Source organism: Bos taurus, chromosome 21 (genome assembly GCF_002263795.3).
Source record: "Bos taurus isolate L1 Dominette 01449 registration number 42190680 breed Hereford chromosome 21, ARS-UCD2.0, whole genome shotgun sequence".
NCBI lineage: Eukaryota > Metazoa > Chordata > Mammalia > Artiodactyla > Bovidae > Bos > Bos taurus.
In genome coordinates this window covers 69486318-69504140 of record NC_037348.1, presented here as the reverse complement: position 1 = coordinate 69504140, position 17823 = coordinate 69486318, and positions in this window count along the sequence as shown.

The window sequence follows — 17823 nt, the reverse complement described above, 5'->3', positions numbered from 1 at the left end:
GCACCAGGGGAGCCTCCTCACTGTCCTCCGGGCTCCAGTCACCAAACAGGGTCTGGGCCTCCCTGGGCCTGCAGGGCTAAGGGTTTGGAGGCAGCACAGGGCTCAGGGTGTGGGCCCAGAGGCTGGGGGCTCCCTGAGAGGACAGCGGGCGGCACCTTTGGACTGGCTCCAGCTGGGGCCTGCAGAGGCTGCGGGTCTGGACAGGTCCGTACTGTTGCATAGCTGAGAGGATGGTGGGGAGGTGGAGGTGGACATCAAGGTGTGCTGAGGTGCCAGCCTGGGGAGGGGCAGGCCTGGGTGGGGGTCTAAGGCCCCAGGCAGGTGCCTGATGGGGCTGTGCTGGCGGACGTGCGGGGTCTGGCCCATCCTGGGCAGCGGGCACTCCCTCCATAGGCCAGGCACCCAGGAAGCCCTGTGCCCACCAGGTGAAGAGTGGCCAGTTGGCAGTGGCTGTTGCTGTAGGTCCGCAGCTCTGCGGGAGCGGCCCCTCTTTCTGGCTGGGATCAGACGGGCCTCCCCCATCTCCTCATCCCTGGGGTGTCAGAGCCAGGAGCAGGGCCCCGTCAGTGCCGGGCCTGGACCAAGGGCCAAGTCCCGGCCCCGCGTGCTGACCCATGTCCCTGCAGCCAGCCTGCTGCGGGTGCAGAGTGGCTCTGGGGCCGGGATCCGAGCCTCCTGCAGCTGCCCCCCGGGGCTGCCCGCTGCTTCCCCGGTGCCAGGCCCTGGGGACTGGCTCTGCTTGACGACAGCTCTGCCTGCCAAGTCTCCGAAGAAACCAGGCCCCAGGGAGCGGGGAGGAGATCCCACAGCTGTCCCCTGGGCGGCCGGGCCGTTAACCCCCGCAGGCCAGGCTGTGGGCCTGTGGCCTTGGCCTCACGGGGCCTGACCCCAGCTCTCTCGGACCCAGCCCGCTGGCCCTCCCTCATCAGACCCCAGACCCATGTCTTCAAGGAGCTGGGCTGTCTGGGACCTGTGAGGGTCTCCAGCTGAGAGCAGGGGCCTGGAGGCCACTAGGAAAGAGAAACAGTCTGTGCCACCCCTCTCCCCGGCCCTGGCCCTGGAGGATTCTGGAAGCCCACCACCCAACGAGGGAGGGCCCACTGGAGCCCTCCTGACATTAGGCCAGACCTAGGGCCAGCAGCAAGGCCAAGGTGGCCCCTGGCCGGTGCCTGAGCCTGAACACCGACTAGGATGGGGCTGGTGATGGATTCTGGGGGCGGGTGGGCACGGGGTGGGTGGGGCAGATGTCCCCTCTCATGGACGGGACCTCTCATTGAGCCGCGGGTCCTGTGCAGACACCCTTCCCCACAAACGGCCCCCTAGGAGGTGGCACCTCCGCCTCCTGAGCTCCCGAATGTTGCCCTCCTCATGGTTAGAGTCGCCCTGGGGGACAGTGGGCGCTGGGTATCCAGAGGGAGGCCTGGTCAGGACGCCGCAGCACCTGCTCCGTGAGACACGGCTGCAGGGAGACAGGCAGCAGAGCCTGTGAGCAGAAAGGGGCAGGGCGGGGCGGGACATCACAGGTCAGCACTGGCCCAGGATGACCCCAGACTCAAGGTCCCGTTGAGTGCAGGCGGCCAGAACAGAGACCCACAGGACAGTCTTGAAGGTCACAGGGTAGAGATTCAGGGGAGGCAACAGGAGCTCCAAACGGAGAGAAAGGAACAGGCGGGGAGGCAGACACCAAGCGAGGGGCCCCCAGCTCACAGGGCGAACACGTGTCCCCGCGCTGCCTGGCTAGCGCCCAGGAAGTTCTCCAGCTTGTGGAAGAGATGGAGGCTCGCAAGGACCCAGGGAGACGAGCCAAACCCACAAAAGGGGCAGGCGGGCGGCACTGGTGCCCTGGTGTTTCTGGTTCTTCTCCTCCCCGGGCAGGTGGCGTGCACAAGCATCATGTCGCTCTGGGGCTCCACCTTGCAGCCCCGCCAAGCCCTGGGGTGAGAGGAACCGGTGAGACCTGAGTGCCGAGCTGGCTGCCGGGGCTGAGAGGTCTCGCGTGGGGTGACCTCTGAGACTGGGCGCTGGGTCTTCCCTGCACGCCCTCCCGCAGTCCCCTCGCGGGCAGCCCTGGACTTCCTGTCCGTGTACAAACTCTTGCTTCACTGCGCTCTGCCGACGCTGCGTTTTTTGCAGATTGAAGGTTTGTGGCAGCCTTTGTCAAGGAAGCCCGTCATTGCTATTCTTCCAACAGCATGATTTTAAAATTAAGGTCTGTGCGTTGATTTTAGACATCACGCTATTGCACACTTCACAGACTACAATAGAGTATGAACATGACTTTCATATGCCCCGGGAAACAAAAAAAGTTCATGTGATTCTTGCAATATTTGCTTTATCGGGGTGGTCGGGACCCAAATCTGCAATACCACCAGGGTCTGTCTGTTCTAGGACTGCTTATCTGCTGTTGCGTGACAAGTCGCCCCAGACATAGTCACCCCAAAGGGCTTAAAATGACAAGCCTTTATCATCTCACAATTTCTCTGGGTCTGGGGTTTGGGAGGGGCTTCACAGGACGGTTCTGGCCTGGGGTCTTCAGAGGCTGTGGTCACAGTTTTGGCCAGGGCTTTTCCTCTGAAGACTGGGCTGGACTAGGGAGGGGGGTCTGCCTCCAAGCTCCCTCACGTGACTCTTGGTGGGGCCTGAGCCTCTCCCAGTGGTCCCTGCAGTGTCTTCACCAGGGGGCGGTGGGCTTCTCCACCGCCAGGGGCCAGGAATCGCAGGACAGAAGCTGCAAGGTTTTGATGACCCACCGTCACTGCACCAGCTCCACCTGGGCGTCAAGCCCACACCTGAGGGAAGAGGACCTGGGACATATTTGAAAGCACCCCCAGCTGCCCCTGTGCCCCTCCCTGACACATGCGTGGGGCCCAGAGGTCTGGTCTGGCCCTGAACTCCAAGCCTGCTGCGGGCTTCTGAGGGCACCAGCGTGGGGACCCCGAGGGAGCCGGTGAGAGAGAGGGACGCTGAGAGCGCCTCCCACCCCACACAGAGGAGAAAAAGGTCCCAGGACAGAGAGCCAGGCCAGCCCCAGAGCAGCAGCTGCGCAGGACGCTGGACGGCTGTCTCCCTCCTGCACCTGTCACTGGGTAGAGTGGAGGAGGAGAGGTCCCCCAGGCATGGGGTGGGGCCCCCCGCCCAGCTGGGCCTGGAGTCAGAGCAGAGGTCTCCCAGCCCCCACCCAGAGCCAGGCTGGACCGGCCCCTCTCTCCTGCAGTCGAGGCCTTGGGTACAGATGTACTCTGGGGGTTGGGGTAGAGGGGACGGGGTCTGAAGAGACACCTGCCTTCCTGCAGGGAGTCCCGGGGGGCAGGAGGCCTCTCTCCTCCCCATCCAGTGGGGAGAGGGGCAGGAGTCGTCCCTGGACCTCACGAGGGGGGATGGGGGGCCTGGGGAGGGAGCCCGCCCCTCCCCCTGGCTGGAGGCCTGCCCAGCTGCAGGACTCCACCTGTCACGTGTGGATCCGGGAGGTGGGGACCTGGGCGGGGCTTGATGAGTGTCTGGGAGTGTGGGGCGCTTAAGGGGTCCTGCGGCTTGGCCGCCACCCTTAGTGTTGTCGGGGGTACAAGTAGGAGCAGCCCAGTGGCTGGAGAGGGGACAGGACACGTGGGAGAGGTCAGTACTGCAGACAACCCCAGGGTGAGGATGGGGAAGGTGTCATGAAGGGAAGCTCGGGCCAGAGTCCAGAGGGTAGGACCTCAGGGAAGTTCTCACGGGGAGAGGAGGGGCAGTGAGCATCTCCATCCCTCATCCTAGAGGGGAGGGGCGGGGAAGTGAGCTGTCCACTCATCCTGGAGGGAAGGGGGCAGTGGACGTGTCCACTCATCCTGGAGGGGGAGGGGAGGGGCAGAGGGCGTGTCCACTCACCCTGGAAGGTGGGGAAGTGGGCGTGTCCACTCAACCTGGAGGGGAGGGCAGTGGGCGTGTCCTATCAGCCTAGAGGGGAGGGACAGTGGGCGTGTCCTCCCATCCTGGAAGGGAGGGGCGGAGTAGTGGGCATGTCCTCTCATCCTGGAAGGCAGGGCAGTGGGCGTGTCCATTCATCCTGGAGGGGCGGGGCGGGGCAGTGGGCGTGTCCACTCATCCTGGAGGGGAGGGGCGGGGCAATGGGCGTGTCCATTCATCCTGGAAGGGAGGGGGCAGTGGGCGTGTCCTCTCATCCTGGAAGGGAGGGGCAGTGGGCGTGCCCTCTCATCCTGGAGGGGAGGGGCGGGGGCAGTGGGCGTGTCCACTCATACTGGAGGGGAAGGGAAGTGGGCGTGTCCATTCATCCTGGAGGGGAGGGGCGGGGCAATGGGCGTGTCCATTCATCCTGGAAGGGAGGGGGCAGTGGGCGTGTCCTCTCATCCTGGAAGGGAGGGGAAGTGGGCGTGCCCTCTCATCCTGGAAGGGAGGGGCAGTGGGCGTGTCCTCTCATCCTGGAAGGGAGGGGCAGTGGGCGTGCCCTCTCATCCTGGAGGGGAGGGGCGGGGGCAGTGGGCGTGTCCACTCATACTGGAGGGGAAGGGAAGTGGGCGTGTCCATTCATCCTGGAGGGGAGGGGCGGGGCAATGGGCGTGTCCATTCATCCTGGAAGGGAGGGGGCAGTGGGCATGTCCACTCATCCTGCAAGGGAGGGGCAGTGGGCGTGTCCACCCAGGTCCGGGACCGGTGGAGGGTAATGCTCCCCCACAGGCTCCTCGGTGGAGTGTGGGGAGGTGGGAAGCAGGTCCGGGCACAGGCGTTTGGCCGCCCGCCTGCCCACAGCTGGAGAGTCGTTGTGTCTGAACAGGACACAGGTGAATCCCCACCCACGAGGAGCAAACGTGCCCCGGGACAGCGGCCTCAGAGCAGGAGGAAAAGGACCCGGAGGGCAGGGCTGGGCGGACAGAAGCTCGGGACTGGCCAGCACTGCCGCAGCGCCGGGGTTAGGAATGGAGACCCGGGTGTGCGTCCGTTTCGCACACGTGCTCACGGAGGAGTCTACAGCTGGAGGCCAAAACCTGGGAGAGCTGCGCGAGCAGCTGGTCCGACGGCTCACACAGTCAGCGGTGTCCACACAAGGGGCTCCACCTCTTCATAACAACACTCATGAGGACGAACTACAGCCTTGACAACTATTCAGAGAGCTTCTACAAACTAGCAAGAGGAAAATTGTCCCCAACAGAAAACTAAGGGAAGCATTCCAGGAAAGCATTCCAAGAGCCAATCAAGCATCAAGGAAGGAAGACAGCTGGTGGGTGGTTCTGTGCCCTACTCCCTGGAGCTGCGGAGATGGGCGGGCTCCCGCGGAGGGGCCCAGTGGATGCAGCCATGTGGGGCCTGCGTCAGCCATGTGGGGCCGAGGGCTTCTCGGGAGCACTTAGAAAACTCACACAGAAAAGCCCGTCCAATTTCATGACCACTCGAGAAGTTCCAGTTAAGATCAGCGTGAAGCAGCTCCTTGACCTTGTTGGTGGAGGGAAGCTGGGGTGGGGAGGGGGCGGGGAGCCGGACGAGGAGTGGGGGGCCACTGCAGGCAGGGCGGCGCCTGACAGCCTGACGCTTGTCCAGTGCTCCACCCTTTGCCGCTGCCCCGAAGCATCGACCATTAGGGTCCTGAGGCTGGGCTGGTCGTGGCCGCCTGGCCAGTAGTGGCCAGTAACCAGACCCAAAACTGTGCCATCTGTCGGGGAAGGTCACCTACGCTCAGGCAGCCCAGGAGACAGCATGCGGCAAGCTTTACGAAGGGTGCACGGAAGGCTATCCACAGGCCCATGGACGGTTGAGCTGGAAAGGCAGGATCCGCGTAAGGAGTCATGGTACCTGTCGTCAGTGTTCTTTCTTTCCTTCCATTGCTTTCTTAAATTCAATTAATGGATAAATCTTTGGTTGCACTGGGTCTTTCTTGCACGTGATGGTTTTTTTCTGGTTGTGGTGAATGGAGGGTACTCTTCAGGGCGGTGCGTGGGCTTCTTTTGGTGGTGACTTCTCTGGTCGTGGAGCACGGGCTCTGGACGTGCGGGCCTCAGTAATTGCGGCTCTTGGGCTCAGCACTTGTGGCTGCCGGGCTTTAGTTGCTCCTCGGCACGTGGAGTCCTCCTGGACCTGGGTTGGCAGGCAGATCCTTATCCTTTGCACCACCAGGGAAGTCAGAGTTTTGCGTGGGTCTATATATTCTTTTCCAGGCGTCAAAGACTCCTGCCCGCTCTCAGCTGGTGCTCTGTGAGATCTTCTGTGTCTGAAGATGGATTCCTGGTGCATCCGTGTAGAGAGATGGACTCCACGTCCACCTACCCCTCCGCCAGCTTGTCACCTCTCATTCCGCTTTTCTAAAGGAAATTATTTATTTATTTTAATTTCTTGATTTTGGCTGCCCTGGGTCCTTGCTGCTGCGTTCTGGCTTTCTCTGGTCGGGGAGCAGGGGCTACTCCTGGTTACAAAGCAGAAGCTCCAGGGTGCGCTGGCTTCAGTAGCTGTGGCGCCCACAGGCTCAGCTGGGGAATCTTCCCGGACCAGGGATTGAACCTGTGTCCCCTGCATTAGCAGGCAGATTCTTAACCACTGGACCTGCAGGGAGGCGCAGTCCCTTTGTAAATTCCGTTTTAGGAACCTGTGGTAAAATAGACGTAAAGCACTTGGCCGCCTCAGCCATTTACAGTGTGCAGCTCAGAGGCCTTGGCACATTCACACTGTAGTCCCACCATCATGGGGTATTTTAAGAAGTTTTCAATTGTGGCAGAACCCACAGAAGGTAAAACTTCCATCCCAGCAGATTTTGAGCTCACAGTTCAGAAATGTTAATTAAAGCACGTTCACAGTGTCGTGAAACACCACCCCAGAGCTTCCTCACCTCGTGGAGCTGAGCCTCCATCCCCATTAAACAAGAGCTGTGCGTTTTCTCTGCCCTGGAGCCTCTGGCTGCAAATCCTAGGAATCGAACTACTTTAGGTTCTTCTTATCGATGGAGTCAGCAGTATTTCTCTTTTTGTGACTGATTTATTTCACTCAGCGTGATGCCCTTAAGTTCTGGCATCAGAAGAGGGCGAGGGCAGGATGATTTGGGAGAATGGCATTGAAACATGTATATTATCATATGTGAAACGAATCGCCAGTCCAGGTTCGATGCATGATACAGGGTGCTCGGGGCTGGTGCGCTGGGATGACCCAGAAGGATGGTACGGGGAGGGAGGTGGGAGGAGGGTTCAGGATGAGGAACATGTGTACGTACACCCGTGGCAGATTCATGCTGATCTATGGCAAAACCAATACAATTTTGTAAAGTAATTAGCCTCCAATTAAAATAAATTTATATTAAAAATACATAAAATAAGAAAATAGAAAGTAATATTGGAGAAAAAAAAAAAAGAACTCCCTTCCTTCCTAATGCTGAGCGACATTTCCTTGTCTGGATGGACCACATCTCGTCACCTGTTCGTCTGCCCTTGGAGCCCGGGTTGCACCCAGCTCTCAGCTGCGCTCGACAAGGGTTCAGGTCTCCTTCTGGGATTCTGCGTTCAGTTCATTTGGATAAATACCCACGCTGGGATTGCTGGATCATATGGTAGTTCTATTTTTTGTTTTTTGGAGGAAGCATCATACTGTTCTCCGTGGCGACTGCACCATTTTACATCCCTACCGACACTGTGCAAAATTCCAGTTTCTCTACGTCCTCACCGACGCTCGATACTTTATGTTTTTTCAATATAATAACCATCCTAATGGTGTGATATGGTGTCGCAAGGTGGGTTTGATTGGTATTTCTTTAATGATTATTGATGTTGGATGATCTGTGTTCTTTTAAAAGAAATTGTGGCTGTGTCACAATTTACATGGGTATACGTGGGTGTGTCGCGACACCCACATACCATCTGTGTGTATCTTGTATGAATAGTAGGACCTCAGGGGCATTTGCCAAGTGGGGACGTGGCCCGGATGCAGCTGTGTTGAGAACAGGATGACAGTGACCTTAGGGTTCAGGTGCACAAACTCCCTGGACTCTTTCCACCTGCACATTCCTGCTGTAGGAACCATGGCTCCTCCCAAGAAACAGAATCTGTGCCCAATTGTGGAAAAAATCTAGTTACCTCCACACATTCCTCACTGTTAACGACAGCTCTACTGAAGTGCACTTGACGCACAATAAATGGCGCACGCTTAAGACACACGCTTGATAAGTTCTCACGTGAGTGTACGCCTGCAAAACCAGGGCAGCAATCAAGATGGTGAACACCGCTGTCGTCTCCACAGTGTCCCCGTGCCCCTCTGCGACCCCTCAGCCCCAGGCAGCCTCTCACCCGCTTTCTTTCGTGATGGGTTAGTTTTTGTTGCCCGGAATTTTGTAAATGGAATCATACAGGATGCACCTCCTTCACGGATCACACCTTGTAGTGGCGAAAAGGCTTGTCTGACTCACTGAAGCTGAGAGCCATGCCGTGCAGGGCCACCCAAGACGGACCAGTCGTACTGAAGAGTTCTGACAAAACCTGGAGAAGGAGAATGGTAAACCACTCCAGTATTTTTGCCTGGAAAACCCCACGGACAGCATGAAAAGGCAAAGGGATATGATGCCAGAAGATGGGTCCCCCAGGTGGGAATGTGACCAATACGCTACTGGGGAAGAGCAGAGGGAAGTTACTAAAAGCTTCAGAAAGAATGAAGCGGCTGGGCCAGAGTGGGAAAGACCTTCAGCTGGGGATGCAGAGAACATCATGAGAAATGCCGGGCTGGATGAATCAGAAGCTGGAATCAAGACTGCTGGGAGAAGTATAAACAACCTCAGATATGCAGATGATACCACTCTAATGGCAGAAAGCAAAGAGAATTAAAGAGCCTCTTGATGAGGGTGAAAGAGGAGAGTGAAAAAGCTAATTTGAAACTCAACATTCAGAAAACGAAAATCCTGGCATCCAGATCCATGGCTTCATGGCAAACAGAAGGGGAAAAAGTGGAAGCAGTGACAGATTTTATTTTCTTGGGCTCCAAAATCACTGTGGACAGTGCTTGCGGCTATGAAATCAACAGATGATTGCTCCTGGGAAGGAAAGCTATGACAAAATTAGACAGTGTATTTAAAAATAGAGACATTGGGGTCCGTATAGTCAAAGCTATGGTTGTTCCAGTAGTCATGTAAAGATGTGAGAGTTGGGCCATAAAGAAGGCTGAGCATCAAAGAATTGATGCTTTTGAACCGTGGTGCTGGAGAAGACTCTTGAGAGTCCCTTGGACAGCAAGGAGATCAAACCAGTCAATCCTAAAGGAAATCAGCCCTGAATATTCATCGGAAGGACTGAAGCTGAAGCTCCAATACTTTGGCCACCTGATGCAAAGAACTGACTCATTAGAAAAGACGTTGATGCTGGGAAAGATTGAGGGCAGGAGAAGGGGGCGACAGAGGATGAGATGGTTGGATGGCATCACTGACTCGATGGGTGTGAATCTGAGCAAACTGTGGGAGATAGTGAAGGTCAGGGAAGCCTGGTGTGCTATAGTCCATGGGGTTGCAGAGAAGCGGACGTGAATTAGCGACTAAACAACCACAGGAGGTAGTCTTTTTTGACTTGGCTTTTCTTCCTCAGTTTAATTATTCGGAGGCCAGTCCCTGTGGTGTACACCAGTAGCTGCCCCTTTTTATTACTGTATGGTTCTCCACTGCGTGGGTGTGCCACCGCTGGCCACTCAGCCACACGCGCTGGTGGACGCAGGGCTTGGCTCTGGTTTGGGGCTCCTGTAGTTTTACAGCAAGTCTTGAATCAGGCAGTGTTGCCCCCACGCCTGTTTTCCTTTTCTTCTCTTCTCTCTGGCTGTGCCACACAGCTTGCAGGATCTTAGTTCTCCCACCAAGAAATGAACTCGGGCCCCAGCAGTGAAGTCGCCAACTCCTAACCGCTGGGCTGCTAGGGAGTTCCCTCCAACTCTTTTTTCTTTTTTGAAGTTGTTTTGGGCCACTCTGGGTCCTTTGCGTTTCCATCTGAATTTCAGAATCGGTTCATCACTTTCTGTGCATGCTGCTAAGTCACTTCCATGGTATCTAAGTCTTTGTGACCCTGTTGGGACAGTGGCCAGCCAGGCTCCTCTGTCTACACGCCCCCCTCCACCAAAAAAAAAAAAAGCCTGCTGGGATTTTGTTTAAAGTAATTATACAGTCACAAGAGGCAGCAAAAAATAGTACAGAGGGTTCCTGTATACCCATCACCCTGCTTTCCCCACCAGCCTCCCTTCCGTAATTGTGGTATATTATCAAAGGCAGGATATCCCTGGAGAAGGAAATGGCAACCCACTCCAGTATTCTTGCCTGGAAAATCCCCTGGACAGAGGAGCCTGGTGGGCTATATAGTCCATGGGGTTTCAAAGAGTGGGACAAGACTTAGTGACTAAACAATCAAAGGCAGGGTGTGGTAACCAGCCCACAGAGCCTCCTGGGCCATCACGGGTTTCTTCAGAGGCTCCTGTGTCTCTGTCACTCCTTGACACCACGGCGTCGATTCCCACAGCCGCCACGCCAGCTTAGACGCAATTAAGACCACCACCACCAAGGGGTCCCCGCCCTGCTGCCCCATCCCGCCGCCTCTCCCCCACCCCAGCCTCTAATCTGTGCCACCCTCTGCAGTCTCGTCACTTCAGGAATAGCGTGTCAGTTGAACTACACGCCCTGCGACGTTTGAGACGGGTCTGTGCCCACAGCATCGCCTCCTCTGAATCCTTCCAGCAGGAGATGGGTAGCTTGTTCTGGTGTGTTGCTGAGCTCTGCCCCACCGTGCAGCAGCCCGAGATCTGTCCAGCTGTTTACCCGTCGAAGGACACTTGTTTCCAGTCTAGGCTGTTACACAGAGCTCTGTAGACACTAGTGAGCGGGCACTGCTGTGAGCAGAAGCTCCGACTTCTCTGGATAAATACCCAGTGGTGAGAGTGCTGGGTGTAGGCTAAGTGTGCTTTTAGCTTTTAGAAAGTATTTATTTATTTGGCTGCCCTGGATCTTCTGCCCACGTTGTGGCACATGGGCTCTAGTTCCCTGACCAGGGGTTGAGCCCAGACCCCCTGCATTGGGAGCACGGAGTCTGCCCCTGTACCAACAAGGAAGTCCCTATTTTAGCTTTTCAAGAAACTGATTAAAATCTGACTGATTTAAGGAATGGCCCTACCACTCCTGCTGGGATTCTGATTGGAACTGTGTCGCATTTGGAGAGATCTGGCGTCAGCAAAACTGGGTCTTCTCACCCTCCAGGCTGTGCACGTTTCCATTCATTCAGTTCTTGGTGAATTTCTCTTGGCGATGCTTTGGAGTTTTTTGGTTTTTTTAATTTAAAAATTAATTTGACTTTTCTCCAATTATAAGTGATCCTTGTTGATTAGAGAAAATGTGGACAGTGTAGGAAAACACAGAAATGAAGGGGAAGCATCCGCAATCTCACTCCCCAGGGGACAGCCGCTGTCGGTATTGGGGCCGTTCTGGTTTTCTGTGCTTTTATCATCGTAACTGTGGTGACACACACCCTGTAAGTTGCCACGGCAACTGCTCTTTTCTGGCCATGCTGTGTAGCCTCCGGGAACTTAGTTCCCGACAAGGGGTTAAACCAAGCCCCCTGCCTTGGGAGCGCAGAGCCTTGACCACTGCACCGCCAGGGGAGTCTTAGCCGGTTTCAGTGCACCACCCTTGTTCCGTAGTTTTCTGTTTGCAGCTCTGGCCCATCTTTTGTCAGGTTTATCCCATTGCCCGTTAAGTGGTACTTTTATAAATGGTATTTTTACGTTTCCATTTCCCGTTGTTTCTTGGTAGTGTGTGAACGTATGATTGAGTTTTGTTTAGGGACCGTGTGTCCTGCAACCTTGACCAATTCACTTATCTGTCTCAGCCGCACCCCTCTACCCCTAGGAAGCTGACATGGCCCCAAAACAACCCAGAATTTCCAGACGTTAGGCCACGGCGTCCCGGGGCAGGGGGGTTCTGAAGAAGGGCTGCTGACGGCCACACTTGCATAGGGCGGGAGGGGGCTGAGCCGCTGCACTGCTGGGGGAGCCGCCCCTGCCTGACTCCCTGTGAGCCTCCCACCGAGGCTGCAGGCAGGAAGCTGTGTGTTTGAACCAGTCTCTAAACCCGAGCACTGGGGCTGTGTGATCACAGGGCTGCAGTGAGAGATGACAGGGCAGCCCCACCCCGTGTCCTCAGCACGGCGGGTGGCACGTCTGTCCTCCCCCAGCTGAGCTGGGGGAAGATGGGGTGTGATGCCCGCATGTCTGCTGCATCAGCAGTCATCCTCGGTCGTCTGGAATCAAGTGCTGCGACAGACAGGGTGTGCATCAGTCAGCTGGTGCTGCATAACAAACTGCCCAGCTCAAGGTAAAGCAGGACAGTCCGTGATTGCTCATGAAGGCATGGCTCTGCTGGGTGGTTCTGCTGATCTGTGCTGATCTTGCCGTGGCCTGTGGGCACCTGGCTGGTCACCGGAGGTTGACTAGGACAGTCTCCTGGCCCATCTGGGAGCTGCCTGTCAGCTGGGGAGTGGGCAGTGGAGTGTCTGAGCCACACGTCTCATCAGTAGCATATCACAGCAGCCAAGTGGGGAGAGAGAGAGCACAGTACTCGAGGCTTCTCTTCCATTTTTCCGTTGAACAGTCTTATTGAGTTATATTTTATAAACTATAAAATTCACTTGTTTTCAGTGTCACAATTCAATTTTTTAAAAATAAATTTGGAATTATGCTGTGAGCTCCACAGTGTCGGTGCAGAATGCCTTCACCACCCACACAGCAACCTCGGGGCCCAGCCCCTGGCAGCCGCTGATGCGCTTCCTGTGTCCTCAGATTTATCTTTTCCGGACCTTTCATATTAATAGAATCACACCGTCTGAGATCTCCTTTCATTTAGCATGATGTCATCTTATACCATGCGTCAGAACTTGGTTCTTTCTTAGCGCCAGCCGATGCTCCCTGCAAGGATCCAGCCGATGCTCCCCGCGAGGATCCAGCCGATGCTCCCCACAAGGATCCAGCCGATGCTCCCCGCAAGGATCCAGCCGATGCTCCCCACAAGGATCCAGCCGATGCTCCCCGCAAGGATCCAGCCCGTCTTGTTTCCCAATGCCAGTTGATAGGCATTTGGGCTGTTTCCAGTCCTGGTCTGTAGAATGAAGCTGCCGTGAATATTCATGCACACGTGTTCGTGTGGGCATATGTTTCCATTTCTCTTGGGTAGATGAGAGGAGTGGAATTGCTGGGCCGTATGGTAAATTTATGTTTAACATTTTAAGAAACAGCTGAGCTGCTTTTCAAATGGTGGCACCTGTCACATTTCTACCGTTAATATATGAAGTTTCCAGTTTCTCCCTGGAGGAGGAAATGGCAACCCACTCCAGTATTCTTGCCTGGGAAATCCCACAGACAGAGGATCCTGAGGGGCTGCAGTCCATGGGGTCTCGAAAGAGCTGGACACGACTTAGCAACTAAAAAACAACCAGTTTCTCCAAACTTCTCCATCCCCAGAACTGTCATCAAAAGAGCAACTGTTCTTCTGATGATGGCTATCCTCGCGTGTCTTACTGTGGGTTTAATTTGTATTTCTCTACTTAATACTGTTGCCAGGTGCTTCTTCAAGTTCTTACAGGCCATCTGTGTCCTTTGGTCAAATATCTAAAACTTTTAGTCACTTAAGACTTGGATTATTTGTCATACTCTTGAGTGATAAGACACATTCCGGATACAAGTCCTCGATCAAGGATGTGACGTGTGCCTCCTCCCATTCTGGGATTGGCGTCCCTGTTGGAAACCAATTGGCTATAAATGTTCTGGATTCTTCTGGGACTCTCAGTTCTACTCCATTGGTTTGGATGTCTGTTCTTTTGCTCATATGGCACTATCTTGATTACGACAGCTTTGGAGTAAGTTTTGAAGTCAGGAAATGTTGAGTCCTCCAACTTTGTTCTTTTTTAGACTATTTGGCTCTTCTGGGGACTCTACATTTATGTGCGAATGTTAAGATCAGTGTACCGATTTCTGCAAAAACTAAGGAGCCAGCTGGGATTTTGATAGGGGTTGCCATGGGTCCGTGGATGAACTCAGGGAGGGTGGCCATCACAGAGGTGCTGAGTCGTTCAGTGCGTGAACAGTGGCATCTCCTCGTTTAGAGCCTCCATCTCTTCCAGCAGTGTTTGTAATCTTTAAGTAACTAACGCGTAAGTTTCCCGTTGCCCAAGTTGTCTCGAGGGCAAGGCGTGGAATTAGCATGTGGCGCTTCATGTGGGACCCAGGAAGCCCTGAGGTCCAGCCCCTGGATTCCAGAAGTGGGAGACGGACTCCACTGGGGGTGGGAAGACTTGCCAAGCTGCGCTGTCAGGAGCCCGGGTGCCCTCAGTGGTGTTGGAACCAAGGGTGGGCTGGCTGCTTATACCTGCCCAGGGGGCGGGTGGGGGGTGGTTAGCCATGGTCAGTGAGAGCTTGGGCTTTATTTCTTCGCTTACGATGTGGTCAGCTTCTACTATAGCTCTAAAACAGTTGTCGAAGCCTCAGCATTGACTTAGTTCAAAGCCAGGCTGAGTTCAGCGCCTTTGCAGGGGTTTTCTGTGATGGTCAGCATTGCCGAAGAGGATAGGGTGGGGTCATGAGGTGGGCTCAAACACGCCTGATGGCCCTGAGCGCCCATCCTCCTAGGCCGGCTGGTCCTAGGAAGAGCCCCTCCCCCGCCTACACAGGCTGGTCTCTTCTTCTGCTTGGAAGGCGTGGACTTCAGAGACCACCTTGCCCTCAGCTCCTGAGAGGTGATCGCTAGGCCTCTCGGGTGTCCTGCCTGGTAAGAGGGTCTCTAGTGTCTGGTGGCCTATAGGTCAATGTGATGTAGAGTGGGCCACGGGTCAGCCTCCCCACAAGAGAGGTGGTCGGGTGTGGCGCTCCAGCGAGGACCCTGGACCCCAAGTGGCAACACCCCACGGGAAGGTCACACACTGGGACTCCAGGGTGGGACGACATCTGGAGGCTGGTGCCCAGCCCTCCAGAGCCCTGCCCAGGCCCTCCCACCTTGAGACTTTCATCTGTGCCCTGTCGGGGTCACGACCACAGCTGGGAAGTGAGTTCTGGTGAATGCTCACATGGAAGCTGGTCTTGGGGACCCCGGGCTCCCAGCTGGGGTTGGCAGTGCAGGGGCTTGTGGACTGTGCTCCTGCCGTCGTGACTGCCTCAGGAGGACCTCTCCTGGGCGGTGGTGTGCAAAGGTGGGGAGCTACTACCTCCTCACGGCCCCAGCTCCCTGTCCGCCAGACCCGGGACTGGACTCAGAGCCCGGCGCTCAGGGACGGCTGCCCAGGGTGGTCGTTGAGAAGGAAGACACGTGCTGGACAGTCACATGGGTCAACGGCAGGCTCCTGGTCAGAGGCTCCCACCGGGTGAGGCGGATCTGCGTGGTGATGAGACAGAAGCTGGAGCCCCTGGCAGCCAGCATGGTGCCAGAGCATCTCTGTGTGGACGAGAGACGCCAGTGGGGAGTGGACATAGAGTGAAGACCCACCTTGGCCTCTCCCATACCTGGAGCCTCGTGGGCACCTTTCCAGGCTGGACTCAGTCCCCTGCCCCAGGCGAGGTGTGGCCCAGAGCCCACTGTTCGCAAATGCTTCACGGCATTCTCTGTACTCTAGGCCTCGCCACTTCACAGAAGTAACTCCTGTGGCCTGGGCCCAGCTCATGGGAGGGCTGAGCTGAGGATGCAGTTTTCGCTCCTGGAGGTGCCAGGAGGTTGCAAAAGTGCCCAAGGGCCTATGGCCATTGCAGCACTGACCAGGTGTCCCAAGCCCCCAGGCCCACCTTCTGCACCCGAAGGACACCCTAGAGCAGGCAGTGCCCCAGGGACACCGTGCTGTGCGGGCGAGGACCCCGCGCCCCTCTGCCTTCACTCCGACCCTCAGGCTCAGTTTGGGAGGCACCGCAGCCCCAGCACCTCCCAGACGCGTCGGGTGCCACTGCTCTGCTCCCCGAGGGTTCAACACCTCCCCATCCTCTCTCACCCCGTCCCTCCTGGCTTTTCAGCTTCGCCACGCACTTTATTATCGTTTTTAACGTCCAGTGCCTCTCTGTGTTAGGGATGTGGACAGAGCCCCCACGCCACTTGCTTAGGAGGAAGCAGCCTCTGGTTGTCATCCTAGCGTTCACGCCAGTCCTGATGTGGGCAGCATCCTGGGTGGGAGCGCGTTGACGGCACCCCAGCGACCAGAGCCCCTGTGCCGCCATGGGAACCGGCTGCACACAGGCTCCCCCGGGGGTGGTGTGTCGCCGGGGGAGGGGTGCACGCGTGTCGAAAGCAAACACGCCTGAGGTGATGGGGGCTGAGCTGCCATGGAAAGCGTCCTGGCCGTGTGAGCAGGTGGGGTGCGACGAAGAACAGAAACGCGTGACCGTAGTTGTACCCTGAGCTGGAGAAGCAGCTTGGACCAGCTACGTTTGCCTATGGCATCTTTTGCTCTGAGATATTTTTTAATTTTTACATGGTTATATCTGTCAGCTTTTTCATTATGTAGGTTGCAAGTTGGTTTTTTCCCCAGTTTGGGGGCAACTGTGGTCTCTTCTGCCAAAGAGGACCTTTAAACCACGTGGTGCAACCTGTCCACTGTCAGAGAGCTGTGTTGCAGAAGGTCTTTCCCTGTTTGTGCTTCCTGTGCTGATCAGACTTTTTTTTATTAATTAATTTTTTATTGAAGGATAACTGCTTTACACAATTCTGTTGTTTTCTGTCAACCCTCAACACGAATCAGCGGTAGGTATACATCTATCCCCTCCCTTTTGAACTCCCTCCCATCTCCCGCCCTATCCCACCCCTCTAGGCTGGGACAGAGCCCCTGTTTGAGTTTCCTGAGCCACATAGCAAATGATCAGACGTTTGAAATTCACGTGTAGTTGAGTCTTGTCAGTGTTTCTCTTTGTGACTTCTGAGTTTGGGGGGCCTGGGGAGTCCTGCCAATAATGTCCTTCTTTTCCTCCCAAGTTTGAACTGAATGTGACAAGTCAACCTGGTGGAAATGACATTGTGGGTTCATTCTGGTCGAGGCTGGACAAGCATGTGGGTCAGATAAGAGGCCCCAGTGGGCTCCTTGGAACCTCCTGTGACTGCCCGCTGGGAGGGAGCTGGGGGAGGAGCCAGGTGACCTGCGGCTGCTATTTCCATCTGTCTGCTGGCGAGCCCAGCGGGACCGCCAGCAGGACGTCCTGCCACAGGCCACGGTCCTCAGTGAGGTCCGGGACGAATGTGGGGCCATGTCTTCTGGTTCCCTCAGCCTCTCAGCCACAGCAGGGGCAGCAACCCCCTGAAAGGTGCGTGTGCAGGAGACCGCCCTGGAGCGCGGCTTCTCAAAACCGCAGCTGCTCCAGGGCTCAGGGTCAGCGGCAGGCTGGGCGGCGGGACCAGCCGGGCACCTCTTCTGCAGGTCTGGGCGGGGCTGCCTGGCCTCCTTGGGCACCTAACCCGGCCTGCAGATGCTTCCTTCTGGTCAGAGCTAGTTGCAACCTGGGCTCCCATCAGCAAGACACAGATCGTATGCCCCTCCATCCTGGCTCCCATCAGTGAGACACAGATCATACGCCCCTCCATCCTGGCTCCCATCAGCGAGACACAGATCATACGCCCCTCCATCCTGGCTCCCATCAGCGAGACACAGATCATACGCCCCTCCATCCTGGCTCCCATCAGCGAGACACAGATCATACGCCCCTCCATCCTGGCTCCCATCAGCAAGACACAGATCATATGCCCCTCCATCCTGCAGAAGCCTCGGAGGGCCTGTGGTCAGCCTGGACTCCTGCTTGTTTTCCATGGCCGGATCCTGTCTCCCAGCATAAGGGCACCCACGGCCGCTGCAGACCACAGGCCTACCAGGGGACATCTCAGATAGTTCA